Source organism: Vidua chalybeata, chromosome 3, assembly GCF_026979565.1.
Source record: "Vidua chalybeata isolate OUT-0048 chromosome 3, bVidCha1 merged haplotype, whole genome shotgun sequence".
Taxonomy (NCBI): domain Eukaryota; kingdom Metazoa; phylum Chordata; class Aves; order Passeriformes; family Viduidae; genus Vidua; species Vidua chalybeata.
Genome location: NC_071532.1, coordinates 39,586,198 through 39,598,648, shown reverse-complemented (window position 1 = coordinate 39,598,648; position 12,451 = coordinate 39,586,198). Strand labels below are relative to the sequence as shown.

The following is a 12,451-nucleotide window of genomic DNA, read 5'->3' as shown; positions in this document are numbered from 1 at the left end:
GCAAATGCACTGTTGCAAGTCACTGAAAGACATATTCCCTCCATTTGCTCAAATGCCTTATTACTGCTCTAGATGTTAATTGGATTATAAAGCTCTTAAGAACAGCCTGCCAACTAGGCTGCAGGAATGGCTTTGGGTTATAAATCAAAAAGCCAGTGTGAAGATGATGCTCTAGCATTCAAGTGCTTCTCAGTAATTCCATATTTTGAAACAACAGCTTTCTTCTAATGGTCAGTTCTTCACATTCAGACAGCAGCTGGAAAAAATCAAACTGCCTTTCACATCTTTAGCAGGCTCTTTCAGCCTTTCACATCTTTAGCATTAATAAAGCTCTAGCAATAGGGACTTAATTAGCAATTACACAGAAGATTAAATGGAAAAACAATCTGGTTCACTCTCCTGGTTTTGCTGCCTCTGAAGCAATAACTGAGCAAAAGGCAGCTGCATTTTAATTTTGTTCCTCATGCAAGCAACAGCTCTACCCAGGCACTGCATCAGAGGAGGAAACCACTCTTTTTTATATACAGTCTTTTACCCAAAAGCTCAGGTTATTACTGTTAATTGTATTCCTACAGATTGGTAAAATCTATAAGGAGTCCTAACAAGCTAGCAGGAGCTACTGGAGCAGTAGAGACAGCATCCTTAAAATATCCATAACGGAGGAACACAGCAATACCCTTCCCCTTTATGAGAACCAACGATGCCTGTGACTTTTTATCACCAGTCAGAACTCACCCACCTGGAGCTGTGATTACTTCCAGGAGCTGTGACTACTTCCTTCTGACGCAGAATTAGTCCTGCCAGGCTGCTTTCCCCTCCCATCCCAGCACATCTGCTGTGTTAGAGCTGCCAAAGGCTGCCAGAAACACCCTCAAGTGTGCAGCCTAAGGAAGTAGTCAGGGAGGTACCAGCACAAGGACAGGAGTGAGGAAAACCCCAACAAGCAACACAAAACAATATGGAAGCTGAGAGACAATGGAAGTAAATCAGGTGGAAAGGATTCATCCTTCCACAGCAAAACATCATTATGTGAAAATCCAGTATTTCCCTCAAAGCTTTAAGAAACATGCCTGACCACACCCCATTCCACAAGCGAAGGAAACTTGGGTAGGTCTGCCTGCAGCAATATGCAAAATGGTTTGCTAATACACATGTGTGTGCTTCCCCTCCTCCTGCAGTTGCCTCTGAGATTTTACATTCATTACAGACAGATGATAAAAATACAATCCCTTTATCAAGAGTCTCTGGGAGGTTCAAGGAGCCTGAAGCGCGCCTAAGGTAAAGGCACATGGGGAAAAAACAGTACAAAAATAGCATAAGCTGTCTCTAGTGTCAGCAGCTGGGAATCCTGGCCCTCCTTCCTGTGCACAGCAGAAATGCCCAGTGCTCCCTCAGGTTCAGGTTCCCACCCCACATTGGCAGGAAATGCACCTGCTTTTCAGAGAAAATCCAAGATGTCCACCAGCACATCCTCCACAACATCGCCCAAACACAAACACATTTAGTGGGTTACACTTGGAAACATGCAATTATAAACTAATGTATGTAAATTTGAAATCTGCTGCATTTTTCTTAGCTGCATCAGGTGCAGATGAGTACAGATAATAGGAGAGCTCTGCAAAACACAGGAGCTCCTTTCTAAGAAGAAATAAAGGGTGCTGCTGGAACACCACTCCAACAACAGCTGCCCTATTTAGCGAATTATAAAAGCTCAGACAGTTTGTTATTTTGCTAAAAGAGTCTCCAACCTTTGTCAGAAAATAGGTGCAGATTTTGCCAGGTTTATTTTGATTGCACAGAAAAAAACCTAACCACCCTCCCAATGAACCTAAACTCAAAGAATAAAAGACTTCTGCCTAATAATCCACTCTGGTCCTGCAAACTTGGCAGGTATCAGCCTGGAACAGCGGAAGGGCAGGATCTTCACAGAGCTTAGCACCTCCCCAGTTACCTCCTGCATTGTGGGCATTAGGCACAATTCCAGGAGCAGCCCAGCCCCCAGCGCATTCCCAATGGGTTCCAGCCCTTGGACATACACAACTCAGCCTTCCTGAGGGTCACATTCCCAGAAAACCGTGGGCTGAAGCCTACAGCTCTACACAACACCCCTTCCAGGAGTGCAGTTCTACCTTGCACTGGGGCAACTTGTAGAACTATGAATGAATATAAGGATTATTCGCATTCGAAGTAATTGGAATTAGATGGCCATTAGCAAGGTATGGCTTGGCCTTGGAAAGGGACCTAAATATTACAGGAACAGATGAGTATTATGTGTAAGAAGCTGTGCTCTTTTGCACTTGACTCCAGGTGTTGTGACAGGCAGTGGATGCTGTGCAACACAGGGAGCCCACACCTTCTGGAGACATCATCAAAAGGGTATGGCCAGATTCAGAAGAAAAGTCTGGATTGATACTCATCAAGAGAAAATTATTTTAGTCATAATACAATGAGCTGGAATTAATTCTTCTCCTGTTCTTCTCAATTAGTGTGCAATTCTGTAAAATTGGAACCCTATTCAGCCCTGGCCACAGGTGACTTACAGAAGGTTCTGCATTGGCTGGCACAACACAAATCTGTCTCTACCCAGGCCAGGTGTGCAGGGAAGGTGCTGCTGTGCCACTCCTCAGGGGGGTGGCACTTTTCACAACCCTCTTCCCAGCTCCTCCTTTCCCTCTCACATTTTAATGTTCCCACCTCTCCAAAAGGATTACTTTTCAGAAATTCCAGCACTGCACTTGATCAATAGTTCTAAATGCTGTGACATCCAGTTATTTTTTTAAGAAGTCTTTGTATTGCTAGCCAGTGTATCTACTCTGGGTACAAGAAAACCCTTGGGAAATCTCTCATGGCTTTAAGAGACAAAAGATGCTCAGCCTGGCCAATAAGTTACCAGCACAGAAAACTCACAAATTTACAACCTTGGTTCATTTTCTCATGCTGTCCCCACAATTCTTTCTCTGTGAATTCTGCTGTTGTCACCTATGAGGCACAGATGTTAGTGGAGCAGACCTTGTGATGTGAACCCAAGACAATGTCTTTTGCATCCATGCTGATAGCTTTTTACACAGGGAAACAAAAGTAAGCTTTAAAGCAATTAGTTACCTTTCTCCCCGTACACTCAGAATCATTGTTTTAAACTCAAACTTGAGACTGCTGCTGGGTTCAGGGTAAACAACAACAACAATATCACATTCAGCACCTGCCTGCAGAGTGTTTCACCCAATTCCCTGACCTCCAGCAGCACCCCTGAGCAGCACCAGTTCTGCCTCCCTGCTGTCTGTCCCTCACAGGGAGCAGGGACCAGCCAGGGTGAACCTGCAAGTGCAGGAGGTGAGAGGGCTCAGGAACTGCTGGATCTGTGTCGCATCAGAGTTCCCACTGCCTGGAGACCAGCTCAGGCAAACACAGCCCACCACACCTTGCTCCCAGGGGGAATGACGTTAAATCATATGGCACAGGCAAGGGACTGTGAAAATCTTTAGCTGCCTTTAAAATCCATTACATCAGTCAAACTGTCGCTGAAGGGAAAGCGAGTACCTTTTTATATATATATAAAAAAATAATATTTTACTGTCTGCTAAGTGAAAACGGTGTTTGCATTGCAGCGGCATGAGCTAAAATGTAAAGAGAGCCAAACTATGGTGATACATCAATAATAAAACATTTTGCTAATGTTTCGCTCCTGTCTCCACTTAACTGCTGCAAACCAGCAGCTGAAGCAGCATGGGGCACAGAACCCACAGTAAATCATGCAGCATGCCCAGAGGCGCCATCCCACACCTTGCAGTGGCTTTTCCAGGCTCTGTGCCTGGCCCCTGGGAGCAGCCCCTGGGGGGACAGTCATCCAACAGAGGTGGCAGCAAGAGGCAGAGTGGTGGGAGCACCCCTGCTGAAGCTACTGAGGCTGGCCAGGTACCTGTTCACAGGTGCCTCTTGGTGGGATGAGCCAGACAGAGTAGGTGTGGTGTGAATAGAATGGGAGAGGTCTGTGTTTCTATTAAGTAAGTTATGCATGGGCTGGGGGAAGAAAGGAGGGAGAACACGGAGGAATGAGATGGTGAACCCTGTGCACCACGGGGAATTCAGAACTGGCAACTCATTTGCATGGGAAGTGAGAACACTACTCCCTGCTACTCTGGAGGAAGCACTCAAGAGAAAACACATCCTGAAAACAGCTGGCAGAGTAGCTCCCAGGGCCCTCCACCCATGGAGCAGCCGGCATTGCAGTTCCTGGGAAGCCCCACTGCTGCCTCGCAGCACCAATTCCAGGAAGGGCAGCTCTGGCCAGGCTTGTGGGATTGGGCTGCAGGAGTGTTTTACCTGGGTGTAAACATGCACACAGCTAAAACACGCATGGTTCTGTGGGCGTCCGCAGCAGCTGAGCAGCTTGCCATTCCATACACATCTGGCTGACAATTCTCCAGAACTTCAGATGTTCAGAATCACACAGAAACTGCAAAATGCATTTCCTTTGAAAGAAGCATATGAAATGCCCGGCCCTGCACACTCCATACAATGTGGTCCCCCTTTTCTCTATACTCTCCTGGCTGTATGCTGGGTGACACTGTGCCCCCAGACTCAAGTCCTGCTCCATTATGGTGCTCTTTCTCTATGCCAGCTGCACACACACTCTCCTGACGCTTTCCTCTGCTGCAGGAAATACTTGAAGGAACAAACACCTAAAAATAAGCAGAGCCCTTCTGAAGTCAAAAAGGTTCTGCCTTGGCTTCAGTGCAAATGAGTTGCTTGCAAGGTCAGAGATGCATCAAGATCCAAGGACAACAAGCATATATGTATCTCAGCATAAACAGGGGAGAAATGAGAAATAATATGAAGTATGCAACAGCATATGGTTCAGAGTTTAAGTCAAATAACAGGAGCAAGTGATCTTTAAAGAGGTTATACTTTCCTTTGTTCAGTACAAGAATTTCTGTCACAGCAAGAATCTGGCAATTGTTTCCCAGGATCTTTGAGCTTTTATATTCCTGTGTTTCACTTGACCATGCTATAGTTAAGCTGCTTAAAAAAAAAAAAAAAAAAATATATATATGTATGTATGTATGTATATGTATGCTTAAACTGACAGAGGGCAGACGAAGATTGGATACCGGGAAGAAATTCTTTGCTGTGAAGGTGGCCAGGCCCTGGAACAGGCTGCCCAGAGAAGCTGTGGCTGACCCATCCCTGCAAGTGTCCAAGGCCAGGTTAAATGGAGCTTGGAGCACCCTGAGATAGTGCAAGGTGTCCCTGTCCATGGCAGGGGGTGCCACTGTATGGGTTTTAACGTCCCTTCCAACCCAAATCTTTCTGGAATTCTGTGGTAGATTTTGCTCTATCCCTGTCCCCATCCAGAGCAGCAATTCATCCCTGTGAGAGGCAGCGCAGGGAGCTACCAGCAGAACTGCCAGTGGTACAGACCTAAGCACAGTTGGTGTTGGATCAAGATGTTACCCTTGACAAATGCAATGCTTCTGCAAAGTGATCCATTATCAGCCACACACTCTGGTCAGAAATAGCTGGTACAAGGAAGGTTCTTAGCAAAACGAAACAAAAAGAACAAAAACCAAGCAAGAAAAGAACAAAACCCTGGGTGTCTCCTGTCCTCACACAAACTGCCAGAATTTCCTAATACTTTACTGGCTTAATTACATCTATTCTGTAGTTCCCAGACTTCTTTTGATTTGGAATGGAATACAGTCCCTCTTTCCTTAGCTTTATTTTGGGTAACACATATTTATATTGTGTTCATATCCATGGGCAGGCTAACCAAAAAAGGCAACTTTACAAGAAGCACTTCTCTAAAGCCACCTGGAAAGGAAGAGATGCTGCTGTCACATCTCTTCTTTTCTGGGGGGGAAAAGGAAGGGACTTTTTAATCTCTCAGCATCCCAAGTACTGAATGGAGGGATGCCATGAGTTCAAAGGAGGAGAGAAAATTCCCCTGTCTGCTTCAGTCTTACCTCCATTATACGTGTGGCTGGGAACCTGGACTGAAGCATACAAAAAAAAAAAACAAAAAAAACAAAAAAAAAAACAAAAAAAAACCCAAAAAAACCCAAAACAAACAAACAAACAAACAAACAAAAATCCCCCCCAAAAAAACAAAACAAAAAAAAAAAAAAAAACAAACAAAAACAAACAAACAAACAAAAAAACCACCAAAAAAAAAAAAAACCTCCTGCAAAGAATCAAACTTTTGGATTTTGCCAGAAACATGTTTAAAGTTGTGGCTTAAACACACGGTCCAGAAATAAAGGCAGCTTCAACGTGGGCTGGCCAAAGCCAGCCCTGCCCAGCAAGTAGCTGGGCAATGCCATTGTGAGCACCTGGGATGTGGCATAGGGACAGCACCTTGGGCCAGAGGAGGATGTGAGGGGGATAGAGACCCTACAGTCACAGAACCCTTTAAGCTGGAAAAGCCCTTGCAGGTCACAGAGTCCAGCCCCCAACCCAGCACTGCCCTCCTGCCAAAGCAGGTTCTGCTCCAGGCCACCCCAGCCCTCCCAGCCCGGAGGCTGCCATGGGCTCTACCTCCCACAAGCCATCAGGGCAGGGATTTACTGCCTGCACATGAATTTCAATATTTTAACTGTCCAGGCTCATCTGTGGAACAGCCCGAATATACTTTAAGCTCCATTGAATGTATAAATGCTTAAAGCTATTACAATCTCTTTGTTATTTTACATTAGCCATCCCACTAACTATTTTCTTACTTTGATATAGTCAGTATTTACCATTATTTGGAGATTAGTTCTGGAAAATGTGGACAAATGGCCTGTCTCCTCAAGAGACCAAGAGTTGGTTGAAAAGGCAGGGCAGCCCTAATATGACAGGGAGCCCCTGTCCTGACACCCTAAGGAGCACAGGACAGGACCCAGAGTGTGTTAGGATTTTCCATTTAAGCTTAAATGACACCCAGTGGATCTGGTGCCTTCCTCTCTCAGCCACAACAGAAGCAATTTTCCTTTCCCATTTCCATCCTAACACAAGGTGCTTAAAGTGCTCAGGCACCTAAATCTTATCAAAATTACATTTAGCAAATTAGAGAGAGTTTCATACTTCGGAAATAGATTATTTTGCTCTTTGCATATAAAAATGGCAGGGAAAATTTCCATTCCAAGACTGCAAGGTTAAAATGCTACACCTACCTAAAGCATCTATAAAAGGAAATTAGAGCAATCCTTTACTTTGATAGAGCAATGAAAGTACATAAGAAGGGAATTCTTGGGGGTGTAAACATTAGCATGGGAGAGATTTTCAGGTGACAAAGCAGCACGGCTCTCAGGATGATAGCCAGCCTTTTCCAAGGCATCCCAACATCTCTGGCTTCAGCTTGGCTTGGAATCAGCCACAAGCCCAGCTCTTCTGGAAGAAAGCTGCAGTCAGCTCTCTGCCTGGCTGAAACCCACAGCACAGGGGACTTACTTGTGGCCTTTCAGCATCATCACATCTTCTCGAGCTCCTTTTTCAGTTAATTGGTATTTCTGAACACCACTCTGCTCCTCCAAGTGTACCTCAGACCCTCAGCTCACACCAATTGCACACCTGACAGGTTCCCCAGAGTTGCCTGCTAATGGTCTGGGTATTATTTAATCCAATTTTTCAGCTACTGCACTGTGAAATTCATCATGTCCAGGTTCAACTGGGAGGTTCCTCAGCCTACTCATTACCCTGCCACCAGCAATTCCCTTACTCCAAGCTGAGATTTCAACTGCTTTCTCAGTGTTACATGCATTCATCATGCACTTGGCAATGACCATCTCAGAGAAGACTGAGACACGTGCTGTCCCAAGAAATGGGATGAACCACGTTATTTCTAAAAAGAGTCTGGACAACTGCACACCATTCTACTGAGAAGAGCCAGATGGGAACTGGGAATGGCTGTGGAAAGAAGAGGATGCAGCAAGCAAGATTTTCCACAGATGGGTACTATTGTAGCAGGGGTCTCCGCCAGGTAATAACTAGCATTGACTCCATGATTCCAGAAGGCTGATCAATCGCTTTATTGTACTATACTAAACTATACTATTAAGAAACACTCATCGCTCTTGCAGACAGTCTGATACAGCCAGACCAGACTGGTTAATTGAAATCCAAACACCATCACCAGTGGCCAATTAAGAAATCACCTTTTGGTAAACAATCTCCGTAACACCTTCCACATGTGCACAACAACAGGAGCAGCAAGTGAAGATAAGAATTGTTTCTCACTCTTTTCTTTGAGCTTTCTCACGGCTTCCCAGTAAAACCCTGGGAGAGCTATCTTGGTCTCTGTTCAGAGGATATGTGATTACCTCAGAGAACCACCACAGCCCTGTCTAAACAAACTAATTGCTTTCCAGCAATTAGCACTGGCTAAGGACCTCCAATTGACTTCAATCTGCTGCAATGTGACTCCTGCAGTAAGGCTGTCACAACACCCTTTGGAATCAGTGCCTTCAGAGGGCTGAGGTCAATGAAACTGGGGGTTCTGCCTCTCCAGCACAGCTCTAACAGAGTGCACACTTTCTATTCCCTACACCTCAGCCTCTGAACTGCACAGGAAGCTCGAGAGATTTTTGTCTCCTTTGTAATTATCTATATAGCACCACTCTTCCTTCTTACTCTCATTTTGTCCAGGAGAGCATCCCTGACGGAGGATCTGCTCAGGGGACCAAGCCAGAGAGCGACCACCATCAGGGTCCAGATCTTTGGAAAACCCATACCCAGGCTTTGTTCTGTCCTGTGTCACATAGCAGAGCTGGGTCCTGCCCTTTCCTTTGGGGTCCCACTAACAGATTTCAGTTTTGCTTTCCTGTTTTTCTCCTAGCTGGTTCCTACACGGAAGAAGACATGGTTCAGTTTATTCTAGGACTGTGGGGAAAAGTGAACACGCAGCGCATGCAGATGAAGCAAAGTACACAGCAAGTCCCTCTGCAGTTATGCATTTTGTTTTATGGTGACAGGCAGGCTTAGAGCCCAATCTCCAGCATAAAAATCACATCAATCAATGTCAACATACTATTCATACATCAGAAAGACAATACTGGCTTTAAATAGGTACTAGTGGTTGCAGAAGACAAGGCGTTTCCAGAACTCCATCTCTGAAGTGCCTTTCATCTCACCCAGAAACTGAAAGCCCCTAAATATAGGACTACTGTTAAAAAATTAATGAACTTCAGCAGCTATTTATCAAAGTCATGGGAATAGGATATTTTCATGATGGTGAATGGCTTGACATTCATTACTAATAAGCAAATGTGCCCTTTATTACCATTTTAGAAGAGAACATCGCTACTGATACCCAAGGAACATTGCATTACCACTGGGCATCAGCATTAGCTTTGCCACAGTACACACATCATTCCTGCCATCTGGATGCCTCATGCTTATTAATTCCAAAATGACGATGTGCATGAGGCCAGTTCCATGGACCTTGACGGTACAAGGCTGCTGGGAAGGTCTGTCCCAAAGGTGGGACTCCTCTCCATGAGCTGTACCCCAGACCACACCTACAGTGGTCCCTCCTCCCTCCAGGTCCCTGGATGCTCTCAGCAGAGCCTGCTAGAGAGTCCCAGCTCCTCGGTGGCAGTGGCCACTGGACACAGGCAACACCTCCTGCTCATTGCAGGGCTGCAGGTGTGGCCACAATCCCCTGGCAGGTGACAATGCTGACTGGGGCATCATCACAGGCAGCTCCTTTCACACCCTACTCACAGCCTCCTACCACAATCAATTGACCTTAAAGGATCAATCAGAATGCAGAAGAAGTGAAAGAATAGTTCCTCTCTGTGATTGTTTAAGTTTCTCATGTCTTTTATATATGCAAACATTTATACACTTTCTATGTTGACATGGAAAAAGCATTCATTGCTGTCTGCTGGAAGAAAGGAGAAGCAAAGAGGAAGGAGGAATCCCCTCACCTCTCTCACATGACAAGAGAAAGCTGGACACAAAAATGGTTTGATTTCAGTGGATGCCCAAGAATTTGCTCTTCCAAACAATCAGAGGGAGCTCCAAGGGCAGCTGTAATTACATCTAAATCCCCACACAGGCAGGACTCTTTTACATGTGACTGGAGAAAGGACCATCTGTTTTACAAAGGTACTACTAGGCTCTTTTTTAATTTTCTTTTTTATCCCAATTATATTCTTTTCCTCCCTTTCCTCCCTAAATGGAAGCATTGCATTGGTAATATCCAGAGTCTTAAAATAAGATTATGTTTTCAAATAAGAGAGTCTGAAAGTCTTTAAATACCTTAAAACAGTGAACTAGTCTTTCAATCAATTCCAGAGGATACACTTACAACTTCATTACTCTGGAAGAGCCCACATTGACTGGGCAACAAATGAGAAGCATTTAGGGGAAGTGCCTCCAGCCTCTCCTTTGATGAGCACCCCAGAATCTCATTCTGGTGCTCCTCGGGAGATTCAGACCTGCCAGAGAAGGAGGAAGGGTGTGGTCCTGGTTTCAGAGGTGCCACCAGCCAGCAGGAAGCTGAGGATGGACGGGCCATCTGGCAGGAAGGCAACCATGACACAGCAATCTGTGGGGGCTTTTAAATTGTTTCTCCTCTTGCAACCTCTCCTAGCTCCATTTTCTACAGCAAAATCCTGTGTCATCAAAAGGTCAGCTTGTCAGGATGGTGCTGGCATTGCTGATGTTACAGCTACATCTGGAGACAGAAAAAGAGCACGCCAGAGATGTTCTCCCATCAATGCCTTACTTAATGCCTTCCACTTTTACATCAAATATCATCCACCTCATCACCCTGTTCCCCCTCCTACCACCCTGTCTTCCAGGATGGAAAAACAAGAAGGCAGCATCCCTATACTCAAGGAAAGTCTCTTTGTGGAAGGGCTGATACCCAAGGAAGACAGACATGATACACATTTTGCACAGCCTCTTCCTACTCTCGGCAGGGCTAGAGCGGCAGAAGGGTCACATAATGGAGAAGAATCCCCCATTGCATGTTGCTTCTCACTGAGCAAATTCCAGAGACTGCCGAAGAAGCACATGCATAGACCAGGGCCATGAGCTCACATCCTTCTTTCTCTGACTGCTCTGGATACACTCCTGGGATGAGCGACCCACCTGCACCCCACTGGGTCCAGGACAGGCTCCCATACAAGGCATCGACCATGTCCAGCTGCTGGGCCCAAATATTTACTGTGTGCTGCTGCCTGTGCCCAGACTTAAATGAAATCCATCAATCCCACCCCATACCAACACACAGCTCATGAGGGCAGTTCATTAAAACTGGGGCCATTCCTTGTTGCCTGCTGCACAAACACCTGGGGAGGACAGTGCTAATTCCTATGATCCGCTACGGAAACTTGCTCGTCAGCTATGACTAGGACCTTCCTGAGCCACGGGGAAAATGCAAATGCTTAAACTTCAGCCATTTCATATAGTAAATGCACAGTCCAACTCCACTTCCTAACAATGCACATACATGCTGCAGTAAGAAGTGGCCCACAGCCCCTGAAAGGATTAATATAAGGAAAATCCACTTGCACAACACATGGCTTTTAGTTTTAATGGCTGCAAGGAGACAAAATACATTTAAAGCAAAGCTAGAGAGGATGGCAATCATCTCCTTGCGCTTCATCAGGCTACAGAAAAGCACTGTACCACTGAAGATACAGAGCCAGAGACCTGACAAAGGCACAGGCAGCAGGAACAGCCAGGCAGCCCAGTGAAGGACACAAACCAGCTTGGGACGTGAGCAGGAACACAGATGGGACACTCCAGGACCAGCCAGGCTGTGAGCAGGGACACAGAGTGGACACTCCAAAACCATCTGCAGTGAGCCAACCAGGCTGTGAGCAGGGACACAGAGGGGACACACCAGAACCAGCTGCAGAGAGCCAGCCAGGCTGTGAGCTGCTCCCGGTGATTCACCCTGCCAGGAGGAGACTTCCCTCAGCCACACAATGATCCAGGCTAATTTCCTCTGCTGACCTATGCACTGCTGTGTCACACTCGGAGAACACATACCAGACACTTTCAAAGAGCTTTGGTTTAGCCAGACGGGCAATGGATTTCAGTGGCAATCACGCAGCTACATACCACATTTCCCTTGGTGGCATAACCTTTGCATAACTGTAACACTTCTCTGCTGTCAATAATCTGCAAACAGCCTTAAAAAAGCCTCTCATCTCCCTTGCACAAACCATTTCAGGGGCACGCCTGCTAAGGGACTCTGTGCACCCCAATGCAGTCTCTGAGAGCATTATTTGCAGGTGTCATTCCAGCCATGCAGAGGCCCAAAGCACAGCATCTCTCTCTGCCTGCTTACTGGTCAGAACCAGGGCGAGGATCCAGTGGAGATCCAGAGATGTGTGTGCACAGCAGCTGGAAGTCCTTTCAGCAGGGAACCTCTGGGTATTTGCAGAAGACCGAGGGCACAACACAACACCATGCACTGCCAAGCTTTGGGGCACGTGGCTGTGGTGCTTTGCTGCTGCGC

General features: G+C 46.1%; 1 protein-coding gene across 1 annotated transcript in view; it reads right to left on the bottom strand.

Moving 5' to 3' along the window:
• SLC24A3 (solute carrier family 24 member 3) overlaps window positions 1-12,451 on the bottom strand; it is a 111,598-nt gene that overhangs the window by 53,235 nt on the left and 45,912 nt on the right. The window lies entirely within an intron of this gene.